At 37.8% G+C, this 23737-nt stretch overlaps 1 protein-coding gene and 1 pseudogene across 2 annotated transcripts in view; both read right to left on the bottom strand.

The window, feature by feature from the left end:
• The window catches only part of GAPT (GRB2 binding adaptor protein, transmembrane), a 55976-nt gene that overhangs the window by 31339 nt on the left and 900 nt on the right, over positions 1–23737 (bottom strand). The gene's annotated exons all lie outside the window — the stretch shown is intronic.
• LOC309804385 (acireductone dioxygenase-like) lies at positions 15826–16362 on the bottom strand (annotated as a pseudogene). The gene has a single exon. The product of its transcript is annotated as an acireductone dioxygenase-like (transcript).

The following is a 23737-nucleotide window of genomic DNA, read 5'->3' on the forward strand; positions in this document are numbered from 1 at the left end:
TGGAAAATACTTCATACGTACTTGAAAAAAAGGTGTATTCTGCTGTTTTTGGATGAAATGTTCTACATATATCTATTAAATCCATTTGACCTAGTGTGTCATTTGCCATTGATTTTCTGACTGGATGATCTGTCCATTGACAGATCACTACAGATGATGTGATATTATGCATAGAAAATCCTAAAGACACCACCAAAAAACCACTAGAACTCATCATTGAATTTCATAAAGTTGCAGGATACAAAATTAATAAACATAAGTATGTTGCATTTCTATACACTAACAATGTACTATCAGAAAGATAAATTAACAAAACGATACCATTTACAATCACTTCAAGAATTATAAAATACCTAGGAAAAAATCTAACAAAGGAGATAAAAGACCTGTACTCACAAAACTACAAGACACTGAAGATGACAGAAACAGATGGAAAGATACAATGTGTTCATGAACTGGAACAATTAATATTGTTAAAATGGCCATACTACCCAAGGCAATCTACAGATTCAATGTTATACTTATCAAAATACCAATGTCATTTTTCACAGAACTAAAATAAAAAATTCTAAAATCTGTATGGAAACAAAAGACCCAAGTAGCCAAAACAATTTTGAGAAAGAAGAACAAAGCTGGAGGTATTATGCCTCCTGACTTCAAACTATACTACAAAGCTACAGTCATCAAAACAGTATGGTACTGGCACAAAAACATGCTCATACATAAATGGAACAGAATAGAGAGCCCGTAACTGAACCCATATGTACATGGGCAATTAATATATGACAAAGGAGGGAAGAATGTACAGTGGGGAAAAGACAGCCTCTTCCATAAATGGTGTTGAGAAAGCTGGACAGCTACATGCAAAAGAATGAAACTGGACCACTCTTACACCATATACAGAAATAAATTCAAAATGGATTAAAGACTTAAATGTAGGCCCTGAAACCATTAAACTTTTAGAAGAAAACATAAGCAGTATGTTCTTTGACATTGGTCCTTGTAACGTTTTTCTTTTTTATTGGCCATGCTCCCCAGGCAAGGGAAACAAAAGCAAAAATAAACAACTGAGACTGCATCAAACTAAAAAGTGTTTGTAAAGCAAAGGAAACTATAAAGAAACTGAAAATGCCACCTACTGAATGGGAGAAAATATATGCAAATGATATATCTGATAAGGGGTTAATATCTAAAATATACAAATAACTCCTACAGCTCAACATTAAAAAAAAAACCCAATTGAAAAAATGGGCAGAGGATCTGAACAGATATTTTTCAAAAGAAGATATACAGATGGCTAACAGGCACATGAAAAGGTGCTCAACACTGTTAATCAATGGGGAAATGCATATCACAAGGAGATATCACCTCATATATGTCAGAATGGCTATTATCAAAGAGACAACAAGTAACAAGTATTGAAAAGGATGTGGAGGAAGGGGAACTTTCATGCACTGTTGGGAAGGTAAATTGGCACCACCACTATCGAAAACAGTAGGGAGATTTCTCAAAAATCTAAAAATAGAACAAACATATGATCCAGCAATTCCACTCCTGGGTATTTGTCCAAAAACAAAACAAGCAAAACAAAACAAAACCAAAAATGAAAACACTAAATAGAAAAGATATATGCATCCCTATGTCATTGCAGCATTATTATTCCATATCATAGCCAAGATACAGAAGCAACCTAAGTGCCCATCAATAGATGAATGGATAAAGAAAATGTGGTATAAATATACACATGGAATGTTACTCAGACATAAAAAAGAATGAAATCTTGCCATTTGTGACAACACTGATGGATGTAGAGGGTATTAGCTAAGTGAAATAAGTAAGACAGAGAAAGACAAATACTGTATGCTTTCACTTATATGTGAACCTAAAAAAATCAGAACAAATGACCAAATGTAACCAAACAGAAACAGAGTTATAGATACATAGAACAAACACACGGTTGCCAGACCCAGGGGTGGGGAGAGTTTGGGGGGGCGGCAGTGGAAAGAAATAGGTAAGGGAGATTAAGAGATACAAACTTTCCAGTTGCAAAGCAAATGAATCACAGGTATGAAATGTACAGGGTGAGGAATATAGTGAGTAACTATGTAGTAACTTTGTATGATGGCAGATTGTGACTATAGACTTATCGTGGTGATCATTTTGAACCATATGGAAATATAGAATCAATATGTTGTATAACAGAAATTAACTTGGTGGTGAAGGTTAATTATAATTCAAAAATAAACAAAAAAGACTCGCAGAAAAAGTGATCAGATGTATGGTTACCAGAGGTAGGGGGTGGGGGGAAGGGGAATTGGATGAAGGCAATCAAAAGGTACAAACTTCCAGTTATAAGATAAAAAGTACTAGGGATATAATGTACCACTGCTATATGTTATATATGAAAGTTTTAACAAGAATAAATCCTGAATTCTTACCACAAGGAAACATTTTTTTTCTTTTTCTTTAATTTTGTATCTGTATGAGATAATGAATATTCACTAAACTTACTGCAATAATAATTTCATGATATATGTAAGTCAAATCATTATGCTCTACACATTAACTTACACAGTGCTATATGTCAATTATATCTCAGTAACGCTAGAAGAACAAAAAAAGAAAAGGTCTAAAATGAACAAAAAATTCAGAAGTACATGTGTAGAGGATAAGAAACCTGCAAGGATTCACATAGAAAGATGTTCTTCAAAACATGAGAAAGGAAATAGCCATGCAAGTCCAGGAAGTACAGAGAGTCCCAGGCAGGATAAACCTAAGGAGAAACACGCTGAAACACACAGTAATCTATCTGATAAAAATTAAAGACAAAGAAAAATTATTGAAAGCAACAGGGGAAAAATGACAAATAACATACAAGGGAACTCCCATCAGGTTAACAGCTGATTTCTCAGCAGAAACTCTTCAAGCCAGAAGGCAGTAGCATGATATATTTAAAGTGATGAAAGGGAAGAAGCTACAACCAAGATTACTCTACCCCTCAAAGATCTCATTCAAATTACATGGCGAAATCAAAAGCTGTACAGACAAGCAAAAGCTAAGAGAATTCAGCACCAGAAAACCAGCTCTAAAACAAATGCTAAAGGAACTTCTCTAAGTGGGAAACTCAAGGGAAGAAAAGGAGGTACAAAAACAAACCCATAACAATTAAGAAAATGGTAATAGGAACATACATATTGGTAATTACTTTAAATGTAAATGGATTAAATGCTCCAACCAAAAGACACAGGCTCGCTAAATGGATACAAAAACAAGACCCATATATATGCTGCCTACAAGAGACCCACGTCAGACCTGGGACACATACAGACTGAAAGTGAGGGGATGGAAAAAGATATTCCATGCAAATGGAAATCAAAAGAAAGCTGGAGTAGCAATACTCATATCAGATAAAATAGACTTTAAAATACAGAATGTTATAAGAGACAAGGAAGGACACTACATAATGATCAAGGGATCAATCCAAGAAGAAGATATAACAATTATAAATATATAGGCACACAACATAAGAGCACCTCAATACATAAGGCAACTGCTAACAGCTATAAAAGAGGAAATCAACAGTAACACAATAATAGTGGGGGACTTTAACACCTCACTTACACCAATGGACAGATCATCCAAACAGAAAATTAAAAAAGAAACACAACCTTTTAATGACACAATAGACCACATAGGTTTAATTGATATTTATAGGACATTCCATCCAAAAAGGCAGATTACACTTTCTTCTCAAGTGCACATGGAACATTCTCTAGGACAGATCACTTCCTGGGTCACATATCAAGCCTCAGTAAATTTAAGAAAACTGAAATCATATCAAGGATCTTTTCTGACCACAATGCTATAAGATTAGAAATCAATTACAGGGAAAAAATGTAAAAAACACAAATACATGGAGGCAAAACAATACATTACTAAATAACCAAGAGATCACTGAAGGAATCAAAGAGGATATCAAAAAATACCTAGAGACAAATTACAATGAAAACACAATGATCCAAAACCTAGGGATGCACCAAAAGTAGTTCTAAGAAGAAGTTTTATAGCAATACAAGCCTACCTCAAGAAACAAGAAAAATCTCAAATAAACAAACTAACCTTACTGCTAAAGGAACTAGAGAAAAAGAACAAACAAAACCCAAAGTTAGCAGAAGGAAAGAAATCATAAAGATCAGAGCAGAAATAAATGAAACAGAAACAAAGAAAACAATAGAAAAGATCAATAAAACTAAAAGCTGGTTCTTTGAGAAGATAAACAAAATTGATAAACCATTAGCCAGACTCCTCAAGAAAAAGAGGGAGAGGACTCAAATAAATAAAATAAGAAATGAAAAAGGAGAAGTTACAACAGACACCACAGAAATACAAAGCATCCTAAGAGACTCCTAAAAGCAACTCTATGCCAATAAAACGGACAACCTGGAAGAAATGGACAAATTCTTAGAAAGGTATAATCTTCCAAGACTGAACCAGGAAGAAACAGAAAATATGACCAGACCAATCACAAGTAATGAAATTGAAACTGTGATTAAAAATCTTCCAACAAACAAAAGTCCAGGACCAGATGGCTTCACAGGTGAATTCTATCAAATATTTAGAGAAGAACTAACACCCATCCTTCTCAAATTTTTCCAAAAAATTGCAGAGGAATGAACTCCCAACTCATTCTATGAGGCCATCTTCACCCTGATACCAAAACCAGGCAAGGATGTCACAAAGAAAGAAAACTACAGGCCAATATCACTGATGAACATAGATGAAAAAGTCCTCAACAAGATACTAGCAAACAGAATCCAACAGCACATTAAAAGGATCATACACCATAATCAAGTGGGATTTATCACAGGTATGCAAGAATTCTTCAATATATGCAAATCAATCAATGTGATACACCATATTAACAAATTGAAGAATAAAAACAATATGGTCATCTCAATAGATGCAGAAAAAGCTTCTGACAAAATTCAACACCCATTTATGATAAAAAGCTCTCCAGAGAGTGGGCAGAGAGGGAACCTACCTCAACATAATAAAGGCCATATATGAGAAACCCACAGCAAACATCACTCTCAATGGTGAAAAACTGAAAGCATTTCCTCTAAGATCAGGAACAAGACAAGGTTGCCCACTCTCACTGCTATTATTCAACATAGTTTTGGAAGTCAAGCCACGGCAATTAGAGAAGAAAAGAAATAAAAGTAATACAAATTGGAAAAGAAGAAGTAAAACTGTCACCGTTTGCAGATGACATGATAATATACATAGAGAATCCTAAAGATGCCACCAGAAAACTACTAGAGCTAATCAATCAGTTTGGTAAAGTTGCAGGATACAAAATTAATGCACAGAAATCTCTTGCATTCCTATACACTAATGATGAAAAATCTGTAAGAGAAATTAAGGAGATACTCCCATTTACCATCGCATGAAAAAGAATAAAATACCAAAGACACTGATGAAAGAAATGAAAGATGATACCAACAGATGGAGAGATATACCATGTTCTTGGATTGGAAGAATCAATATTGTGAAAATGACTCTACTACCCAAAGCAATCTACAGATTCAAAGCAATCCCTATCAAACTACCAATGGCATTTTTCACAGAACTAGAACAAAAAATCTTAAAATTTGTATGGAGATACAAAAGACCTCAAATAGCCAAAGTAGTCTTGAGGGAAAAAAAAGGAGCTGGAGGAATCAGGCTCCTGGACTTCAGACTATACTACAAAGCTACAGTAATCAAGGTAGTACGGTACTGGCACAAAAACAGAAATATAGATCAATGGAACAGGATAGAAAGCCCAGAGATAAACCCACGCATTTATGGTCAACTAATCTATGACAAAGGAGGCAAGGATATACAATGGAGAAAAGACAGTCTCTTCAATAAGTGGTGCTGGGAAAACTGGAAAGCTACATGTAAAAGAGTGAAATTAGAACACTCCCTAACACCATACACAAAAATAAACTCAAAATGGATTAGAGACCTAAATGTAAGACTGGACACTACAAAACTCTTAGAGGAAAACATAGGAAGAACATTCTTTGACATAAATCATAGCAAGATTTTTTTTGATCAACCTCCTAGAGTAATGGAAATAAAAACAAAAATGAACAAATGGGACCTAATGAAACTTCAAAGCTTTTGCAAAGCTAAGGAAACTACAAACAAGATGGAAAGCAACCCTCAGGATGGCAGAAACTATTTGCAAATGAATCAACAGTCAAAGCATTAATCTCCAAAATATATAAACAGCTCATGCAGCTCAATATTAAAAAAACAACCCAATCTAAAAATGGACAGAGACCTGAATAGACATTTCTCCAAAGAAGACATACAGATGGCCAAAAAGCACATGAAAAGCTGCTGAACATCACTAATTATTAGAGAAATGCAAATCAAAACTTCAGTGAGGTATTACCTCACACTAGTTAGAATGGGCATCATCAGAAAATCTACAAACAACAAATGCTGGAGAGGGTGTGGAGAAAAGGGAACCTTCTTGCACTATTGGTGGGAATATAAATTGATACAGCCACTATGGAGAACAGTATGGAGGTTCCTTAAAAACTAAAAATAGAATTACCATATGACCCAACAATCTCACTACTGGCCATACACCCAGAGAAAACCATAATTCAAAAAAAACACATGCACCCCAATGTTCATTGCAGCACTATTTATAATAGCCAGGTCATGGAAGCAACTTAAATGAGTATTGACAGATGAATGGATAAAGAAGATGTGGTACACATTCAGAAAGGAATACTACTCAGCCATAAAAAGGAATGAAATTGGGTCATTTATAGAGACATGGATGGATCTAGGGACTGTCATACAGAGTGAAGTAAGTTAGAAAGAGTAAAACAAATATTGTATATTAATGCATATATGTGGAACCTAGAAAAATGGTACAGATGAACTGGTTTGCAGGGCAGAAATAGAGAAACAGATGTAGAGAACAAATGTATGGACACCAAGGGGGGAAAGTGGCTGGGGACGGGGTGGTGGTGTGATCAATTGGGAGATTGGGACTGACATGTATACACTAATAGGTATAAAATGGATAACTAATAAGAACCTGCTATATAAAAAAATAAATAAAATAAAATTGAAAAAAAAATTTGTTTAAGATTTCAATAAGACAAGATGATTTTACTTCCAAGGATGAGGAAAAGCTAAAACACCTTTACCTTGTTTTTGTTTGTGTTATATTCACTTAATAATTTGTTTTTATTTATAAAAATTTAGATAATTTGATTTTAGAAAAGAACTGTGGCCTTTAAGATAGATTCAAAAGTGAGATTACTTTTTATGCTGATGCTACACAAGGCAATGGAATGGTGGGTATGACTTAAAGGAATAGCCGCATTTTAAACAACCTTAAAAACTTTAGAGGACGAGGGGAAGACGGTGGAAGAGTGAGACATGGAGATCACCTTCCTCCCCACAGATACACCAGAAATACATCTACACGTGGAACAACGCCTACAGAACACCTACTGAACGCTGGCAGAAGACCTCAGACCTCCCAAAAGGCAAGAAAGTCACCACCTACCTGGGTAGGGCAAAAGAAAAAAGAATAAACAGAGACAAAAGGATAGGGACGGGACCTGCACCAGTGGGAGGGAGCTGTGAAGGAGGAAAGGTTTCCGCACACTAGGAAGCCCCTTCATGGGCAGAGACTGTGGGTGGCAGAGTGGGGGAGCTTCTGAGCCGCGGAGGAGAGCACAGCAACAGGGGTGCGGAGGGCAAAGAGGAGAGATTCCCGCACAGAGGATCGGTGCCGAGCGGCACTCACCCGCCTAAGAGGCTTGTCTGCTCACCCACCGGGACTGGCGAGGCTGGGAGCTGAGGCTCGGGTTTCGGTCGGAGCGCAGGGGGAGGACTGGGGTTGGCGGCAAGAACACAGCCTACAGGGTTAGTGCACCACGGCTAGCCGGGATGGAGTCCGGGGAAAAAGTCTGGACCTGCCGAAGAGGCAAGAGAGTTTTTCTTCCCTCTTTGTTTCCTGGTGCGCAAGGAGAGGGGATTAAGAGCACTGCTTAAAGGAGCTCCAGAGACGGGCGTGAGCCGTGGCTAAAAGCACGGACCCCAGAGACGGGCGTGGGACGCTGGGGCTGCTGAGGCTGCCGCCATCAAGAAACCTGTGTGCGAGGACAGGTCACTATACACACCCCCCTTCCGGGGAGCCTGTGCAGCCTGCCACTGCCAGGGTCCCAGGATCCAGGGACAACTTCCCCGGGAGAATGCACGGCACGCCTCAGGCTGGTGCAATGTCACACCGGTCTTTGCCGCTGCAGGCTCGCCCCGCATCGGTGCCCCTCCCTCCCCCCGGCCTGAGTGAGCCAGAGTCCCGAAGCAGCTGCTCCTTTAACCCCGTCCTGTCTGAGCGAAGAACAGACGCCCTCTGGCGACCTACATGCAGAGGAGGGGCCAAATCCAAAGCTGAACCCCGGGAGCTGTGCGAACAAAGAAGAGAAAGGGAAATCACTCCCAGCAGCCTCAGAAGCAGCACATTAAAGCTCCACAATCAACTTGATGTACCCTGCACCTGCGGAATATATGAATAGACAACGAGTCATCCCAAATTGAGGAGGTGGACTTTGAAAGCAAGATTTATGATTTTTTCCCCTTTTCCTCTTTTTGTGAGGGTGTATGTGTATGCTTCTGTGTGAGATTTCATCTGTATAGCTTTGCTTCCACCATTTGTCCTAGGGTTCTATCCGTCCGTTTTTTTTTCTTAATAATTATTTTTTATTTTAATAACTTTACATTTTATCTTACTTTATTTTATTTTATCTTCTTTCTTCTTTCTTTCCTTCCTTTGCTCCTTCCTTCATTCATTCCTCCCTCCCTCCCTCCCTCCTTTCTTCCTTCCTTCCCTCCCTCCCTGCTTTCTCTCTCTTTCTTTCTCTCTTTCTTCCTTTCTCTCTTCCTTTCTTTCTTTCTTTCTTTCTTTCTTTCTTTCTTTCTTTCTTTCTTTCTTTCTTTCTTTCTTCTTTTTCTCCCTTTTATTCTGAGCCTTGTGAAAGAAAGGCTCTCGATGCTGCAGCCAGGGGTCAGTGCTGTGCCTCTGAGGTGGGAGAGCCAACTTCAGGACACTGGTCCACAAGAAACCTCCCAGCCCACATAATATCAAACGGCGAAAATCTTCGAGATCTCCATCTCAACACCAGCACCCAGCTTCATTCAACGACCAGCAAGCTATAGTGCTGGACACCCTATGCCAAACAACTAGCAAGACAGGAACACAACCCCACCCATTAACAGAGAGGCTGTCTAAAATCATAATAAGTCCACAGACACCCCATAACACACCACCACACGTGGACCTGCCCACCAGAAAGGCAAGATCCAGCCTCATCCACCAGAACACAGGCACTAGTCCCCTCCACCAGGAAGCCTACACAACCCACTGAACCAACTTTAGCCACTGAAGACAGACACAAAAAACAACGGGAACTATGAATCTGCAGCCTGCAAAAAGGAGACCCCAAACACAGTAAGATGAGCAAAATGAGAAGACAGAGAAACACACAGCAGATGAAGGAGCAAGATAAAAACCCACCAAACCTAACAAATGAAGAGGAAATAGGCAGTCTACCTGAAAAACAATTCAGAATAATGATAGTAAAGATGATCCAAAATCTTGGAAATAGAATAGACAAAATGCAAGAAACAGTTAACAAGGACCTAGAAGAACTAAAGATGAAAAAAGCAAAGATGAACAACACAATAATTGAAATGAAAAATACTCTAGATGGGATCAATAGCAGAATAACTGAGGCAGAAGAACGGATAAGTGACCTGGCAGATAAAATAGTGGAAATAACTACTGCAGAGCAGAAGAAAGGAAAAAGAATGAAAAGAACTGAGGACAGTCTCAGAGACCTCTGGGACAACTTTAAATGCACCAACATTCGAATTATAAGGGTTCCAGAAGAAGAAAAGGAAAAGAAAGGGACTGAGAAAATATTTGAAGAGATTATAGTTGAAAACTTCCCTAATATGGGAAAGGAAATAGTTAATAAAGTCCAGGAGGCACAGAGAGTCCCATACAGGATAAATCCAAGGAGAAATACACCAAGACACATATTAATCAAACTATCAAAAATTAAATACAAAGAAAACATATCAAAAGCAGCAAGGGAAAAACAACAAAAAACACACAAGGGAATCCCCATAAGGTTAACAGCTGATCTTTCAGCAGAAACTCTGCAAACCAGAAGGGACTGGCAGGACATATTTAAAGTGATGAAGGAGAAAAATCTGCAACCAAGATTACTCTACCCAGAAAGGATCTCATTCAGATTTGATGGAGAAATTAAAACCTTTACAGACAAGCAAAAGCTGAGAGAGTTCAGCACCACCAAACCAGCTTTACAACAAATGCTAAAGGAACTTCTCTAGACAAGAAACACAACAGAAGGAAAAGACCTACAGTGATGAACCCAAAACAATTAAGAAAATGGGAATAGGAACATACATATCAATAATTACCTTAATGTAAATGGACTAAGTGCTCCCACCAAAAGACACAGATTGGCTGAATGGATACAAAAACAAGACCCATATATATGCTGTCTACAAGAGACCCACTTCAGACCTAGAGACACATACAGACTGAAAGTTAGGGGATGGAAAAGATATTCCATGAAAATGGAAATCAAAAGAAAGCTGGAGTAGCAATTCTCATATCAGACAAAATAGACTCTAAAATAAAGACTATTAGAAGAGAGAAAGAAGGACACTACATAATGACCAAGGGATCGATCCAAGAAGAAGATATAACAATTGTAAATATTTATGCACCCAACATAGGAGCACTTCAATACATAAAGCAAATACTAACAGCCATAAAAGGGGAAATCGACAGTAACAAATTCATAGGAGGGGACTTTAACACCCCACTTTCACCAGTGGACAGATCACCCAAAATGAAAATAAATAAGGCAACACAAGCTTTAAATGATACATTAAACAAGATGGAATTAATTAATATTTATAGGACATTCCATCCAGAAATAACAGAATACACACTTTTCTCAAGTGCTCATGGAACATTCTCCAGGATAGATCATATCCTGGGTCACAAATCAAGCCTTGGTAAAATTAAGAAAATTGAAATTGTATCAAGTACCTTTTCCGACCACAATGCTATGAGACTAGATATCAATTACAGGAAAAGAATGGTAAAAAATACAAACACATGGGCTTCCCTGGTGGTGCAGTGGTTGAGAGTCCGCCTGCCAATGCAGGTGACATGGGTTCGTGCCCCAGTCCAGGAAGATCCCACATGCCACAGAGTGGCTGGGCCCATGAGCCATGGCCACTGAGCCTGTGTGTCCGGAGCCTGTGCTCCACAACGGGAGAGGCCACAACACTGAGAGGCCCGCGTACTGCAAAATAAATAAATAAATAAATAAATAATACAAACACATGGAGGCTAAATGATACACTACTTAATAATGAAGTGATCACTGAAGAAATCAAAGAGGAAATAAAAAAATACCTAGAAACAAATGACAATGGAGACACAACAACCCAAAACCTATGGGATGCAGCAAAAGCAGTTCTAAGAGGGAAGTTTATAGCAATACAATCTTACCTTAAGAAACAGGAAACATCTCGAATAAACAACCTAAACATGCACCTAAAGCACTTAGAGAAAGAAGAACAAAACCCCCCCAAAGTTAGCCGAAGGAAAGAAGTCATAAAAATCAGATCAGAAATAAATGAAAAAGAAATGAAGGAAACGATAGCAAAGATCAATAAAACTAAAAGCTGGTTCTTTGAGACGATAAACAAAATTGATAAACCATTAGCCAGACTCATCCAGGAAAAACGGGAGAAGACTCAAATCAATAAAATTAGAAATGAAAAAGGAGAAGTAACAACTGACACTTCAGAAATACAAAAGATCATGAGAGATTACTACAAGCAGCTCTATGACAATAAAATGGACAACCTGGAAGAAATGGACAAATTCTTAGAAATGCACAACCTGCCAAGACTGAATCAGGAAGAAATAGAAAATATGAACCGACCAATCACAAGCACTGAAATTGAAACTGTGATTAAAAATTTTCCAACAAACAAAAGCCCAGGATCAGATGGCTTCACAGGCGATTTCTATCAAACATTTAGGGAAAAGCTAACACCTATCCTTCACAAACTCTTCCAAAATATAGCAGAGGGAGGAGCACTCCCAAACTAATTCTACGAGGCCACCATCACCCTGATACCAAAACCAGACAAGGATGTCACAAAGAAAGAAAACTACAGGCCAATATCACTGATGAACATAAATGCAAAAATCCTCAACAAAATACTAGCAAACAGAATCCAACAGCACATTAAAAGGATCATACACTATGATGAAGTGGGGTTTATTCCAGGAATGCAAGGATTCTTCAATATATGCAAATCAATCAATGTGATATGCCATATTAACAAATTGAAGGAGAAAAACCATATGATCATCTCAATAGATGCAGAGAAAGCTTTCGACAAAATTCAACACCCATTTATCATAAAAACCTTGCAGAAAGTAGGCATAGAGGGAACTTTCCTCAACATAATAAAGGCCATATATGACAAACCCATGGCCAACATCGTCCTCTATGTTGAAAAACTGGAAGCATTTCCACTAAGATCAGGAACAAGACAAGGTGGCCCACTCTCACCACTCTTATTCAACCTAGTTTTGGAAGTTTTAGCCACAGCAATCAGAGAAGAAAAGGAAATAAAAGGAATCCAAATCAGAAAAGAAGAAGTAAAGCTGTCACTGTTTGCAGATGACATGATACTATACATAGAGAATCCTAAAGGTGCTACCAGAAAACTACTAGAGCTAATCAATGAATTTGGTAAAGTAGGAGGATACAAAATTAATGCACAGAAACCTCTGGCATTCCTATACACTAATGATGAAAAATCTGAAAGTGAAATCAAGAAAACACTCCCATTTACCATTGCAACAAAAAGAATAAAATATCTAGGAATGAACCTACCTAAAGAGACAAAAGACTGGTATGCAGAAAATTATAAGACACTGATGAAAGAAATTAAAGATGATACAAATAGATGGAGAGATATACCATGTTCTTGGATTGGAAGAATCAACATTGTGAAAATGATTCTACTAACCAAATCGATCTACAGATTCAATGCAATCCCTATCAAATTACCACCGGCATTTTTCACAGAACTAGAACAAAAAAATTCACAATCTGTATGGAAACACAAAAGACCCCGAATAGCCAAAGCAATCTTGAGAATGAAAAATGGAGCTGGAGGAATCAGGCTCCCTGACTTCAGACTATACTACAAAGCTACAGTAATCAAGACAGTATGGTCCTGGCACAAAAACAGAAAGATAGATCAATGGAGCAGAATAGAAAGCCCAGAGATAAACCCACGCACATATGGTCACCTTATCTTTGATAAAGGATGCAGGAATGTACAGTGGAGAAAGGACAGCCTCTTCAATAAGTGGTGCTGGGAAAACTGGACAGGTACATGTAAAAGTATGAGGTTAGGTCACTTCCTAACACCATACACAAAAATAAGCTCAAAATGGATTAAAGACCTAAATGTAAGGCCAGACACTATCAAACTCTTAGTGGAAAACATAGTCAGAACACTCTATGATATAAATCATGGCAAGATCCTTTTTGACCCACATCCTAGAGAAATGGAAATAAAAACAAAAATAAACAAATGGGACCTAATGAAACTGCAAAGTTTTTGCAAAGCAAAGGAAACCATAAACTAGATGAAAAGACAACCGTCAGAATGGGAGAAAATATTTGCAAATGAAGCAACTGACAAAGGATTAATCTCCAAAATTTATAAGCAGCTCATGCAGCTCAATAACAAAAAAACAAACAACCCAATCCAAAAATGGGCAGAAGACCTAGACATTTCTCCAAAGAAGATATACAGACTGCCAACAAACACATGAAAGAATGCTCAACATCATTAATCATTAGGGAAATGCAAATCAAAACTACAATGAGATATCATCTCACACCAGTCAGAATGGCCATCATCAAAATATCTAGAAACAATAAATGCTGGAGAGGGTGTGGAGAAAAGGGAACACTCTTGCACTGCTGGTGGGAATGTGAATTGGTACAGCCACTATGGAGAACAGTATGGAGTTCCTTAAAAAACTACAAATAGAACTACCATATGACCCAGCAATCCCACTCCTAGGCATATACCCTGAGAAAACCATATTTCAAAAAGAGTCATGTACCAAAATGTTAATTGCAGCTCTATTTACAATAGCCAGGAGATGGAAACAACCTAAGTGTCCATCATCGGATGAATGGATAAAGAAGATGTGGGACATATATACAATGGAATATTACTCAGCCATAAAAAGAAACGAAATTGAGCTATTTGTAATGAGGTGGATGGACCTAGAGTCTGTCATACAGAGTGAAGTAAGTCAGAAAGAGAAAGACAAATACCGTATGCTAACACATATATATGGAATTTAAGAAAAAAAATGTCATGAAGAACCTAGCGGTAAAAGAGGAATAAAGACACAGACCTACTAGAGAATGGACTTGAGGATATGGGGAGGGGGAAGGTTAAGCTGTGACAAAGCGAGAGAGCGGCATGGACATATATACACTACCAAACGTAAAATACATAGCTAGTGGGAAGCAGCTGCATAGCACAGGGAGATCAGCTCGGTGCTTTGTGACCACCTAGAGGGGTGGGATAGGGAGGTTGGGAGGGAGGGAGACGCAAGAGGGAGGAGATGTGGGAACGTGTATGTGTATAGCTGATTCACTTTGTTGTAGAGCAGAAACTAGCACACCATTGTAAAGCAATTATAAAAAACAAACAAACAAACAAAAACTTTGTAGAATTGATTGGCATTATCATTTTGTACCAGTAGAGGGAGATCTATGTCCACTGCAATAAATTAGTAGTTTCAGTCTGTGCAACAGTGAATGAAGGGAAAGGGGAGTTGCTCTCAAACACTGTTATTATCATGTCCAGGAAACAGGTGGATGGGTATTCAGGTAGGTAGACAGGTAGACAGACAGATGAATGAATAAAAGTTTGGTCAACTATTTTGATAAATGTATAATATAAACCTTCACCAAAGATTACTGGCAGGATTTACTACAGAGTTTTATTCACTTACAAAATGCCAGTATGTCAAAATGAATGTAACATAAAAGGTATTCAACATATTTAATATTTATTTATTTATTTATTTATTTATTTTTAAACGTTAAGGCACCTACTCTATTTTGAAGAAGAAAGTGGCATAATCAAGTGAGGGCCCCCCTAACTCGCCAGCTCATCCCCCACGGCACTCCCCCACCCAGCTTCCCCCCATGTTTTGGGAGAAAAGCTTCTTCTCTCTGCCCAGTCCTGTCATCCACTGTCACTCCTCCGCACAAGGCAGGCATGGCCTTGCTTGGTACCTGCTTAAAGTCCAAGAATCAGGTCCAGATGGGGCAGCTAAGTGGCTGCGTTTGGGGAGTTGAAACTCACTCGGTCACAGCTGAAGGCACGAGCTGATACAGGGCCACTGACCACTGGTCCTGAATTAGAGAAAATGAACGGATTTGCCCAGATTTCCACAGGTGCTTCCATGTACCAACCGGTTCTACAGCTACTTCCATTAAAACGTATTCTGATCGAACAATCTTGCAGAGGAAAGCTCACCTAGCCTCAAGTCTACAACACAAAAGCAAGGAGAATAGGACAGATTTTCTGCCGCTATCATGTCCCGGACTTTTGGGTGCCTGAGGCCCCAGGGCACCGCTAGGCCATCTGTGCCAGAAACTCAATACTGCCCACGGGCCTTGAAGTGGTCAGCTGGCCGGCTGTACGCCGTCCACACTGGGTCTCCCACAAACAGCTGCATGGCCTTCGTGTAGTTCTTCTTGTCCAGTGTGAAGCGGTGGTATATCCCGGCGGGGAGAGTGACCATGTCTCCTTTCTCCATGAAGACCCGGATCCACCTGTCCTCTTTATCCCTCACATCTAAGTACCCACTGCCGTCCAGGATGTAGCGAATCTCGTCATCCAGGTATAAATGCTCCTTGTAAAACATCTTCATCTTTTCTTCATAATTTGGTAGTTTGTCTTTGCATATGGTTATTATGTCCATCCAGGAGTAGTTTCTCTCTTTTCGGATCTTTTCTAATTCTGGATCATTCTCATCTTTGTCAGTATCCAACGTCCAGTAAAGGACGCCGAGCCCATACAGCCACTCCAGGCAGACCGGGCGCGCGGGCTCTGCACCGTGGGGCCGCCGCGGGTTGCCGGCGACTCGTCCATGTACCAGGACTGCACCATGGCTGGGCCGGGGGCACGGTTGCCTGACCCCGGACCTGCAAGGGCTGCCACGCCTAATATTTAAATTTAAATCTTAAAATTAACCTTTTCTTTTATATTTATTAAGTTGCTTTTCAAAGAGTTAGACCTTAAATTTAAATATCCAACCAATTAGATATACTGTGACAAATATAAAACTAGGTTTGGTCTCTTTTCACCTTCCTTAGATGCTCAGGATATTTCAGTGGAGATGTACCATGGCCAGCCTAGCCCCTGTAGCCTCCTGGCAATGCATACATATAACGAAATGTTCTTTCCATTGTTTCACTTCCCTCAAATCATGCTGGTTAGAAGTATGTATTTTTTTTTTACCTGGATTTAAGGTATCATAGTTGGACTAACCATATTCCTTGGCTCATGACATAGTTATCATTGGTCTCCCCAGGTATACACATCTTGTTTGAGTTTATAATCCAATACAAAAACCGATCATGGACAATAACTTATATGGACCTGCATGTTCTTTCCCTCTTACACCCCTTGCTTCATACGTGGTAATCATTGCTCTAAATGTTCTGTTTAACATTTCCACATTTTTAAAAACAGAATTTTAAATCAATACATATATATGTATAAACAAAATATGTAGATTTAGCTCTTGAATTTTATAAAAAGAGTAATCTTTAACTTGCCCTTTTAAAAACCAAACATTAAGATTTATTCATACTGATATGGAAATGTATAATTCATTGATTTTCACATAATATCCCATTATGTGTATGTACCACTATATATTTATCCATTCTCCTATCTTATGGGCATTTGGTTTGTGTGGTTTTTCTTTTTCTTTTTCTTTTTTTTTGCAATTACTAAAAGTACTGCCATGACTATACTTGTATATGTCTCCTGGTACATATGTGCAAGCATTTCTCTTGCTGGGTTGTAGGATGGAAGAATGATCAATTCACTCTCTTAGAAAAACTGTACATGCAAATTGTTGACCTCTTTTCCAACACTTGATGTGTTCAGGCTTCCTAGTTTTTACGTATTGAATGAGTTTAACGGGTCTTGATATATATTTCCCTAATTATTAATAACTGTGAGAAATTCATTTATTGGCTATAAGAAGTTCCTTTTTTATGAAATGCTTGTTTATATCTTTTACTTATTTTTATGTTGGGTCATTTTTCTTACCAATATATATGTAGGACCCCTATATATTTCTTTGTTAGTTATATGCATGCAAATCTCTCTACCAACTTATAGCCTTTTTACTTTATTTTTATTTATTTATTTATTTATTTTAACATCTTTATTGGAGTATAATTGCTTTACAATGGTGTGTTAGTTTCTGCTCTACAACAAAGTGAATCAGTTATACATATACATATGTTCCCATATCTCTTCCTTCTTGCATCTCCCTCCCTCCCTCCCTCCCTATCCCACCCCTCTAGGTGGTCACAAAGCACCGAGCTGATCTCCCTGTGTTATGCGGCTGCTTCCCACTAGCTATCTATTTTACGTTTGGTAGTGTATATATGTCCATGCCACTCTCTTGCTTTGTCACAGTTTACCCTTCCCCCTCCCCATACCCTCAAGTCCATTCTCTAGTAGATCTGTGTCTTTATTCCTGTCTTACCCCTAGGTTCTTCATGACATTTTTTTTCTTAAATTCCATATATATGTGTTAGCATATGGTATTTGTTTTTCTCTTTCTGACTTACTTCACTCTGTATGACAGACTCTAGGTCCATCCACCTCATTACAAATAGCTCAATTTCGTTTCTTTTTATGGCTGAGTAATATTCCATTGTATATATGTGCCACATCTTCTTTATCCATTCATCCGATGATGGACACTTAGGTTGTTTCCATCTCCTGGCTATTGCAAATAGAGCTGCAATGAACATTTTGGTACATGACTCTTTTTGAATTATGGTTTTCTCAGGGTATATGCCCAGGAGTGGGATTGCTGGGTCATATGGTAGTTCTATTTGTAGTTTTTTAAGGAACCTCCATACTGTTCTCCATAGTGGCTGTACCAATTCACATTCCCACCAGCAGTGCAAGAGTGTTCCCTTTTCTCCACACCCTCTCCAGCATTTATTGTTTCTAGATATTTTGATGATGGCCATTCTGACTGGTGTGAGATGATATCTCATTGTAGTTTTGATTTGCATTTCCCTAATGATTAATGATGTTGAGCATTCTTTCATGTGTTTGTTGGCAGTCTGTATATCTTCTTTGGAGAAATGTCTATTTAGGTCTTCTGCCCATTTTTGGATTGGGTTGTTTGTTTTTTTGTTATTGAGCTGCATGAGCTGTTTGTAAATTTTGGAGATTAATCCTTTGTCAGTTCCTTCATTTGCAAATATTTTCTCCCATTCTGAGGGTTGTCTTTTGGTCCTGTTTATGGTTTCCTTTGCTTTGCAAAAACTTTGCAGTTTCATTAGGTCCCATTTGTTTATTTTTGTTTTTATTTCCATTTCTCTAGGATGTGGATCAAAAAGGATCTTGCTGTGATGTATGTCATAGAGTGTTCTGCCTACGTTTTCCTCTAAGAGTTTTATAGTTTCTGGCCTTACATTTAGGTCTTTAATCCATTTTGAGCTTATTTTTGTGTATGGTGTTAGGGAGTGATCTAATCTCATACTTTTACATGTCCCTGTCAAGTTTTCCCAGCACCACTTATTGAAGAGGCTGTCCAGTCTTTTTACTTTAAAGTATCTTTTTTTGGGGGGCACTGCACCACACGTAATGGGGGATCATAGTTCCCCCACCGAGGATTGAACCTGTGCCCCTGCAGAGGAAGTGTGGAGCCCTAACCACTGGACTGCCATGGGATTTCCCAACTTTATGGTGTCTTTTGATGAATCAAGTTTCTTAATTTTAATTTAGCCAAATTTATCAATCTATTGTTATATGGTTAATGGATTTTGCATGTTGAAAATCTTTGCCTTTATTGAACAGGCTATCCTTTCCCCATAATATATTTTTGGACATATATAAAGGATAGTCTCTTCAATAAATGGTGCTGGGAAAACTGGACAGCCGCATGCAAAAGAATGAAACTGGACCATTACCTTAATGCCATACACAAAAATCAACACAAAATAGATTCAAGATCTGAAACCATAAAACTCCCAGAAGAAAACATGGGGATAAACTCCTTGACATTAGTCTTGGGTATGATATTTTGGATTTGATGACAAAATCAAAGGTAATAAAAGCAAAAATAAACAAGTGGAACTACATCAAACAAAGAAAGCTTCTGCACAGGAAAGGAAATCATCAACAAAATGAAAAGGCAACCTATATAATGATAGAAAATGTTTTCAAATCATATATCTAATAAGGGGTTAATATGCAAAATAAATAAATAACTCATACAACTCAACTGTAAAGAGATAAGCAATCCAATTAACAATGGGTAAAGACATATGATCCAGCAATCCAATTCCCGGGCATATATCCAGAGAAAACTCTAATTTGAAAAGATACATGCACCCCAGTATTCACAGCAGCACTATTTACAATAGCCAAGACATGGAAACAACCAAAATGTCCATCGACAGATGATGGATAAAGAAGATGTGGTATGTATATATGATGGAATCCTACTCAGCCATAAAAAAGAATGAAATAATGCCATTTGCAGTAACATGGATGGACCCAGAGATTATCATACTAAGTGAAGTAAGTCAGAAAAAGACAAATATCATATGACATCACTTATATGTGGAATCCAAAATATGATACAAATGAACTTATGTACAAAACAGAAACACACTCACAGACATAGGAAACAAATTTATGGTTACCAAAGAGGAAAGGGCGGGGAGGAATAAATTACGAGTTTGGGATTAGTAGATACAAACTACTATTGAGATATATAAAATAGGTAAACAACAAGGTTCCACCGTATAGCACAGGGAATTATATATATTCAATATCCTCTAATAAACCATAATGGAAAATAATATGAAAAAGAATATATTATATATATGTATATATATAACTGAATCACTTTGCTGTACACCAGAAACTAACACAACATTGTAAATCAACTATGCTTCAATAAAAAAAAAAAAAAAAGGCAGAACACTTGAATAGATATTTTCCAAAGAAGACATACAACTGGCCAACTGGTAAATGAAAAGATGCCCAACAGCAGTAATCATCAAGGAAAGGCAAATCCAAACTACAATGAGATATGATCTCACACCTGTCTAGAATGGCTATTACTAAAGAGACAAGAAATAACAAGCGTTGGTGAGGATGTGGAGAAAAGAGAACCCTTATGCACTGTCGGTGGGAATATAAATTAGTGCAACCACTATGGAAAACAGAATGGAGATTCCTCAAAAAATTAAAAATAGAATTACCATATGATCCAGCAATCCCACTGCTGGGTATATAATCAAAGGAAAGGAAATCATAATCTTGAAGAGATATCGCTATTCCCATGTTCACTGCAGCATTATTAATGACAGCCAAGGTATGGAAACAAAGTGTCCATCAACAGATGAATGGATAAAGAAAACATTTGATACACACACACACATAATGGAATATGATTTAGCCATAAAACAGAAGGAAGTCCTGCCATTTGCAATAACATGGATGGACCCTGAGGTATTTATGTTAAGTGAAATAAGAGAGAAAGACAATGTATGTTCTCATTTATATGTGAAATCTAAAAAAAACTGAACTTATAGATACAGAGAACAGATTCGTGGTTAATAGAAGTCAGGGAAGGTAGGCAAAATGGGTAAAGGGGGTCAAAAGGTACAGACTTCCTATTATAAGATAAGTAAGTCCCTGGGATGTAATGTAAAGCATGGTGACTCTAGCTAACGATACTGTATTGTATATTGAATGTTATTGAGAGAATAGATCTTAAAATTTATTATCACACAAGGAAAAAATATTATAACTATATGTGGTGATATAAACTGTGTTAGCCATTTCACTGTATATATATATATATATATATATATATATATATATACACACACACACACACATATATATATACACATACATATATCAAATCACAATGCTGTATACCTAAAACTAATGCAGTATTATACATCAACTAGATCTCAATAAAAATAATCTTTCCCTACACTGTGCTCTGAAAGTTGGTTACTTATATTTCCTACTGATATTTTGTTTTGTTCTTACTCTTTAAGTCCTTACTCCATCTGAAGTAGATTTTTTGTTCATGGTGTGTGTTATGGGCTAAAAATTGTTTCCCTTCAAAATTCATATAATGAAGCTCTAGTCCCCAGTACTTCAGAATATGACTGTATTTAGAGATAGGGCCTTAAAAAGGTGATTAAGGTTAAATGAGGTCATTTGGGTGGGCCCTAATCCGATCTAACTGCTGTACTTATAACAGGAAATTTGGACATACAAGGGGACACCAGGGATGCTCTCTCACAGAGGAATGATCACGTGAGGACACGATGAGAAGGCAGCCATCTGCAGTCAAAGAAAGAGGCCTCAGGAGGAACCAAGCCTGCCCACACCTTGATCCTGGACTTGTAGCCTCCAGAACTGTGAGAAAGTAAATTTCTGTTGTTTAAGCCACCCAGTCTGTGGTATTCTGTTAGGGTAGCCCTAGAAAACTAATACAGTGTAAGATACGGATTTCATTTATTTTTAATATGGAAAAATCAATTTTCTATTTCCATTTACTGAATAGTTTCCTCTCCTCAATGATCTATCATGTTTCCTCTGCCATATACCAAAATTCCATATATAAGTGGATCTATTTCTAGGCTCTTTATTCCATTGGTCAGTCTATCCCTGTGAGAGCACCAATTTTTCTTAATTGCTCTAGCTTAATTATAAGTTGTGATAACTGGTAAAGAAAGACCTTCCCCCTTCTAATTCTTCTTTAAGTTAGTTTGCTATTTTTTTGTTTTGTTTTGTTTTTGCGGTAAGCGGGCCTCTCACTGTTGTGGCCTCTCCCGTTGCGGAGCACAGGCTCCGGACGCGCAGGCTCAGCGGCCATGGCTCACGGGCCCAACCGCTCCGCGGCATGTGGGATCCTCCCGGACCGGTGCACGAACCCGTGTCCCCTGAATCGGCAGGCGGACTCTCAACCACTGCGCCACCAGGGAAGCCCTAGTTTGCTATTTTTGATCACTTACACTTTCAAAGTTTGCAATCAGCTTGTCAAGTTTCACTAAAAGTCATATTGGGATTCCTCTTGTAATTACATTAAATCTACAGAACTACAGAGAAATATTTTGTAATTAAAGATTTATCTCTATTGGAAAGTACATTTATTTTCTTTTTTGTTCTACTAACAACAATTTTAGTTCTGTCCACATGATGGCACCACAAACCAAAAAATCAGATTTTCACAGTTGGACAGAAGGCCCCATAACACATATATACATGTTAATATTTTATTAAATGCTCAGATGTTTTGGAGGATAGACCTGAATTTTACATGGCATGTTCAACAGTCCATCAAATGCTTAAGTACATTTGGTAAAGAGATATACTATAGTATATGACAATCAAAGAATGGAAATAATAATGAAAATATCATGACTATTCTTCATAGTCCTTTTATCATAGAAAGTCATAAACAGATATAGATTAAAAAGTTCATTATCAACCGAGAAAATAAAGACAAGGTGTAAAATTAGCTCTGGAAATTTAGGTAGTATTTTCTAAACCAGCAAGCCTACTACAGGCTAGTAAATAAGTTTGCATAAATCTGGGGAGCAAAGGTCACCCCTAGGTTTATCTTTAAAAAGGAGGATTGTGTAATTCTTCATATCCACAACCAGGCCGGCCCCTTATTCCAGCTCTGATAATCATGGGGTAAATTCTACTTTCACTTTATGAGAAACATGCCTTGGCTTGCCCTGAACTGCTTACAGAATCAAAAAGGAAGAGTCACAGAAGACTTTCCCTTTCTACCCTGTAATGCCAATGAAACTCCTTTCTACATTATGTGAGAAATACTTGAGACAGAATCTTCGAAACCATGCACATTTAATTAACTGATACTATGCATACCCTGATGGTATCTGTACTGGAGCCAACCCTTTTCTAGGTAACTTCCAGGGGGTTATTAATCTGGTATTCTATATAGCACTGGAAATTAGTATCAAAAAACTGTTTAACACCTCTTAACTTGGATTTAAAAATCTGTCGATTGCTAATTAACATAACTTGGATGTTCTACTAAATATATATAGAGAGAATAGTTAACTTAAATTCGTTAAACCCCAGATTCCTCATCTGTAAAATGGGAATAACAATATTTCCTACTTAGAATGGATGTAGAATTAAATAAGGCTTTTCAAAATACTAAGCATGGTACCCTGCACAGAAATGCACGACTGTCATTAGAACAAGAAACAATGGT

Source organism: Mesoplodon mirus, assembly GCF_964341445.2.
Source record: "Mesoplodon mirus genome assembly, chromosome: 5".
Taxonomy (NCBI): domain Eukaryota; kingdom Metazoa; phylum Chordata; class Mammalia; order Artiodactyla; family Ziphiidae; genus Mesoplodon; species Mesoplodon mirus.